Here is a 6000-nt window from a genome sequence, read left to right as displayed (position 1 = left end):
CAGCCTTTTTAAATACAAAAGACATTTGGTTCAGGAACTATAGTTTATGGAATTTCTACAACAAAGATAGATGGATGGAAAAATACAATACGGCTGAGAGCCGTTTGGTCGATAGAATGCTACAGATGCACTTTTTTTTGTTGATAATATAGAATCACTCTGGGAAAAGTGAAATTGCCTCAGCCTGATAACTCCGTCTCTGGTTGATAGCTATAAGCAGAGATGAATTTCGGGAAGTGCAGAGATTTCCCAGTGGTAAAATTTGTGCGTTTAACCATGCCGCTGTGGCCAGATTTTGCTTTATGTTGAGTTTAAACACTTGGGACACGATATTTCAAATGCTAACCACCTCTGTATCCGTGATTCAATACTTTAACTCTCTGCAGATGTAAGGTTTCGCCTTCACAGGTTTTCACATGTAATACCTTCTCATTTGCTGGAAAAGCATACCAAATTCCTCTGAAAACACTCCGTGTTCAAATTCACAGCCCGAAACCCTGAGCTAAGCCTTTTCAGCTTTAGTCTCAGCACTGGATCACATTTCTGGAACTACAGAATAACTTGTGTTTCTAAAGACACACAAAATCATATCGACACCAACAACATGAATCTGGGCCTACAAACTCCCTTATCATTTTACATGAGAAGCTTACCCTGCCCATGCCCTTTCTCTCTCCAGAATTTTACAAATCTGTAACATTCAAGCTCAGGCTGCAGAACAGGGCCCTGTCACAACACAGTTAAAAATGTTTTAATATGCTCCCTTAATATCCTGACAAGGTGAAGAAATGAGAACAGGAGGTATTAACTTGTGTCATCGTCAACCCTAAAAACATTTCAAAATATTACAGGCTCAAACCCACATGACACATATCTTTCAAGACATCTGTTTTTGTTTACACAAGGGCAGGGTGAAAAAAAATAGATCAGAAACTGTGAAATATTTGGTACTAACTGCGCTAATTAATCCACAGTGTGTCTTGGACGGCAATTTATGCTACTCAGTGTGAACGTGTAGGCACCTCTTCATTAAAAACCAGGGACTATAACAAAGGCGTGACTACCTATCCAAGAGTCTGTCATTACTGCATCACTCTTATTAATCCTTAAGCTATCTGGCATATCCGTATTAGCATTATGCTAATATTCGGGTAAATAAAAGCAGCTGGCTGTTTATTCTCTGGTTAAACCCCCCCCCCATCCCAATCTCAAAAAGCGCAGGGAAACTGTTTAAAATAGACTCATTAGATGGTTCAAGTGAATAAAAAGCAGCGTTTTTCTTTTCTTATTATAATGGTGTCCTTGTTCTGTTTACAGTTGCCAAACAATCAAAAACGACAATGAGGGTGCTCTTCAAAAGAGCAGGCTAATTTCCATAATTTACCACTTGTTTACCCACAATCACAATGGCTACTTTGACACAGCCAGTGTTTGGATTGACAAGCCTTTTTACTAGCAGGTAACTCCAAAATTGGTATTTATATGCAAAAGGACACCAAATTAAAAATATGAATATATTTCCTGGCGGTATTCTGATAGAAGTTGACAGCTATAAAAATAGTTATCGATAGCGAAGAATAAGTTGTGTGGCACAGTGGTACGATCTCTAGATTGTGGTCCGGTTCCATTCATGCAACACTGATCAAACAATCTGGAGTCACTCTGAATTAATAGAACAATGTGAACAGAAACATATTTTGTCGTCCACATCCGTATTGTGCCTTTTTGTGTACGCAGCCATCAAGAGTCTAGGTTTTTAATGCCAAAATGACTGGCAGTGCAGGAACCATTTACTTACAATGAAAAGTCACTGACTTGTAAGAAACAAAGTAAAGAAAGCAAGATCAAACCTGGCATAGACCTTGTGCAACACAGCATAGCCTCTGGCAGGAATCTCACTATTTTACCATCAGGACGCTAAGCTTAACTCCAGCACATAAACTTACTCTTCCACGGCACTGTGGTTTGCTACTTTGTCTCAGTCAAATAGAGCCTTATGGTGCCTTGCATAGCTCGGAGGCAAGAGACCGATTCCTTTGGTGAGTGTGCTACCCCTCACTGGCAGCCCGAGGGTAACCTATATACCAATGCAAATCACAGCCATTTGTCGGAAAGATAAATCCCATTTTAGCACTGGGGTGCCACCGCTAGGTGACCAGGACGCTAGGTGGCTGCTGCGCAGAGAAAGGAAGGTTCTTGCCACCGGAGGCTAATTCATTGCTTTATGAAGGGCCATGTGGAAGCAGGCAGGCAGGATTCTCTTGAGCTTGATGTAATTCCAGCCTTGGGTGGTTAACTTGTAAAGGCTGATCAATTATTTACAGCATTTTTTTGTTCAACTCTGTAAAGAAGCCTTGAGGGAGATGCCGAGAGCTGCTAGCGATGACAGGCTTCATATCGACTGCTCAGCATCGACATGCTCTCTGCTCTCCTCCAATTATCAAAGTGATGCGAGGCTTTCTTATCTGGAAAGCATGTTAACAAATCTCATTTGTAATTTGTTTCCCCGTTGCAGCACGGACATTAACGTAAGACCGATTTAGATGGACGCTATCTTATAGCATTGTCTTTTAAAAGGACAATAAGTTCAGAATCACTGCAATGGGTCACAAGTCAGCTAGTTTATCTACATTTTGTCTTACACAGTGCTTGAAGTGGGGAAAAAGCGGCAGTTCTCCCGAGGGGGGTGGGGGCGTTGAAGTGTGAACCATTTAAGGGGGTCCTGGGGAATGCTCCCTCGTGATGTTTGTTTATTTGTTCAAAATGGGTTTTGTGGCATCATCCACATATGCAAAGTTGGTTGATAAACTGTAATAAAGTAAAAGCCCAGGTAACAATCACTTTTTTACACAGTTGTAATATAAATCTTTAGTGAAAAATCTATTCCCATAACAGATTATCTATTATACATTCAGCAAATTTGCCAAAATAAATACAACAGAATTAGCCTGACAAGCCAGACCCACATCAAGATGTTGGGTCTGGAAACTCACCATTGACAGGGCTCAATCCGAGGGGCGGGATAAACGGTTGTCTTTCAAATTCCCTCTGCACCCAATTGGATAGCGCCATGAGCGCCACAACCAACCAGTGCAAAGAAGGTGAAGCGGAGCTAACGTTAGTTGATTGACTTTCGCCGTTTCCGGTCGGCAAAACTCCGAACGTATCTTCTTTTCTTAAGAATGACTTCAGTGCCGTTCTTTGATCTTTTCTCAAATAAAAGCTTAACTCCAAGTCTTCCAGAGTTGCGGCCAAAGCCGATTCAAAAGACCGCTGTTAACCAGCTTCTGTGTTTACAAGTAGCACGTAGAACCTCAGCAACTCTGCTGTGACGTACCGTCATTATGTTAAGCCTGCCCACCGACTCTACACACGCTGTGATTGGCCTGACCAGAGTTTGGTTTTTCCAGCTCTCAGGTCTACCGAGAGTTGCTAGACTACACTCAAATTCATTTTCTGCCGCTAGGGTGCGTCTAGATTTCTAGGCTACAACAGAATGGGATAACACTGTAAAAAAAATTCATGATTGGTAATCACAACTTTTTTTTATTTTTTCAAATCATAATTCATGTGGTTCAGATAACAATATTTTGAGTTTCTGTTGATTAAACCAATGTTCTTTATTGTATTGACATAATATTTTTAATTTCAATTAATTAAATTTTAAAGGCAACCAGGTAACTTACTTTTTTATGTTAAACCAACAATAATTGGAAAGGTGGTCATGAGTAGGTTTTTTGCCTTTATTTTGATAGGATAGTATAGAGTGGACAGGAAGCAAGGTGAGAGAGGGACGGGATCGGGAAAGGTCCGCGAGCCGGAACTTGAACTTGGGTCGCCCAAAGCACAACGGCACTATTTAAACAATTGGGCTTCAGTCATATTGGATAGATTATTGGTCCGTTCAGTTCATAGAGCGTATTAAAGCTCAAAACGTGTTATGTGTAAAATTAATTAATAGCTTGACTCTATGTTTCAGTGTGGGCGGTCAGAGCACCGGCATCATGTGAGAAGTGCCGGTACACAAGAAAAAGTGAAGGTACGCTACAGATTAAAACATCTCACTTCAAGCATTGGTCTTACCTAACCTCTACTTTTAGTGGCAGTGCTATATTAAATGTAACTCCACAAGTAATAGGATGTTAAAAGGAGTCCAAGTGTTTTTTTTTTGTTTTTTTTGTATTTGAACTTTCTGGACCACAATAGCAGCATAACGTGATCAGCTCATCATTTCATGCACATTTCATCAGTGGCTCATTAGTGAGGACACGGTAACTTGTAAAATTGATTCATCGTGGTTAAAGTTCCTGCTGTGCTGGTCACTTGTCCCTCAGCAGGGCATGCCATTAAGCTTTTTATCATTTACAGGCTCTAAAATTAATTCAATCTTTCATTAAAACTTCTTGACCTTTGTAAAACTAAGCAAAGTTAATGAAGGCAACTCTGCAACGATCTGAAATAACACAAGAAATATAGGCCTGTGGACAAATGTAACCTCAATAATCAAGTTTCTAAGCTGCATAAGTAAGCGACAATCCAGGTCGTCCAAACAGTGGTGTAGTATTTTGTGAAGCCCTTCAGAAGTCAGAGCACAGGGTGAAATTAGTCATGACAGCTGCAACGAGGGTTAGTCTGCCAGAGTCTACATTCAAACAAACAATGTGAAATGCAGAGCCAAGGTTTCCACAATGCCATAAACAATTGCAGGGGGGAGGGGTCATTAAATTAAATAAATACATATGGATCTTATCAACATATATAGCTCAAATGTTTACACACACCTTGCAGAATCTGTGAAAAGTGAATCATTTTAACAAAATAAGAGGGATCATGCAAAATGTTGCTCCAGAAGGAAACGCGATGCATTTAGAGCTGGGGGGGTGAAAACTTTTGAATTTGAAGATCAAGGTAAATTGTACTTCATTTGTCTTCCGGGAAACATGTAAGTATCTTTGCTTCCGAAGGGCAATACTAAATGAAAAAAAAAATAGATCTTCATCCTGTTCAAAAGTGTTCACCCCCAGCTCTTAATGCATCGTGATTCTTTCTGGAGATTCAGTGAATTTTTGAACAGTTTTTAATAGTTGTGTTCGAGCCACTCAATGGTCCTCGGTGTGAAAAGATGGATCTCAAAATCAGGAAAGGGTTCAAATATGCAAAAGATGCTGGAAAACTGAAGAATTTGCAGGACCTGAAGGATTTTTCTGAAGAACGTTGGGCTGTTTAACGGCTCAGGACAAACAAGGGACTCATGAACAACCATCATAAAAAAAAAACAGCCGTGGATCATTCAGTATGGATGGAGACAATATTAAGAATCAAGGGTACATAAGAATCAAGGGTACATAAACGTTTGAATCGGGTCATTTTTATAAATTCAGCTATTTTTTCTTTATCTTTTATGAATATCTTATTCAGGACAGTACTAAATAAAAATGATTATTTTATACTTATTTTGTTAAAATTATTCAAATTTTCACAGATTCTGCAAGGCGTGTAAACTTTTGAGCAAGACTGTATATATATATATATATATATATATATATATATATATATATATATATATATATATATATATATATATATATATATATATATATATATATATATATATATATATATATATATATATATATATATATATATATATATATAGCATCATTTGAGAATCAAATTGTGACCAAATTTCAGATTCCATGGTACATTGCATCATTTTGTAAACAATCATAAATGAAACAAATTGTCAGAGAATTCTACCCCCCTAGTTCTTGTTTATTGTGTATGACAGTATGCCATGCTTAAGGTACATTTCTTCAACACTGGCAGGGTGAATTCAGGTAAATTGGTCCCTATTTTATCTCTGAACCACTTTCATTTCAACTTACCTAAATTATCCCTGTTTAACAAAACCATTCATAAGAAATTATTAAGAGAAATTTTAGCAGCTCTAAACTGGACTTCGCCATATACTTTAAAAAAAAAAGAAAGAAAAGAAATTCA

General features: G+C 38.4%; 1 protein-coding gene across 2 annotated transcripts in view; it reads right to left on the bottom strand.

The window, feature by feature from the left end:
• The window catches only part of tenm4 (teneurin transmembrane protein 4), a gene marked incomplete at its 5' end in the record, with an annotated part of 172576 nt that overhangs the window by 123465 nt on the left and 43111 nt on the right, over positions 1 to 6000 (bottom strand). The gene's annotated exons all lie outside the window — the stretch shown is intronic.

Source organism: Gobio gobio (genome assembly GCF_949357685.1).
Source record: "Gobio gobio genome assembly, chromosome: 8".
Classification (NCBI taxonomy): domain Eukaryota; kingdom Metazoa; phylum Chordata; class Actinopteri; order Cypriniformes; family Gobionidae; genus Gobio; species Gobio gobio.
Note: the sequence above shows the minus strand (reverse complement) of the source record. Positions and strands in the feature narration are given on the sequence as shown.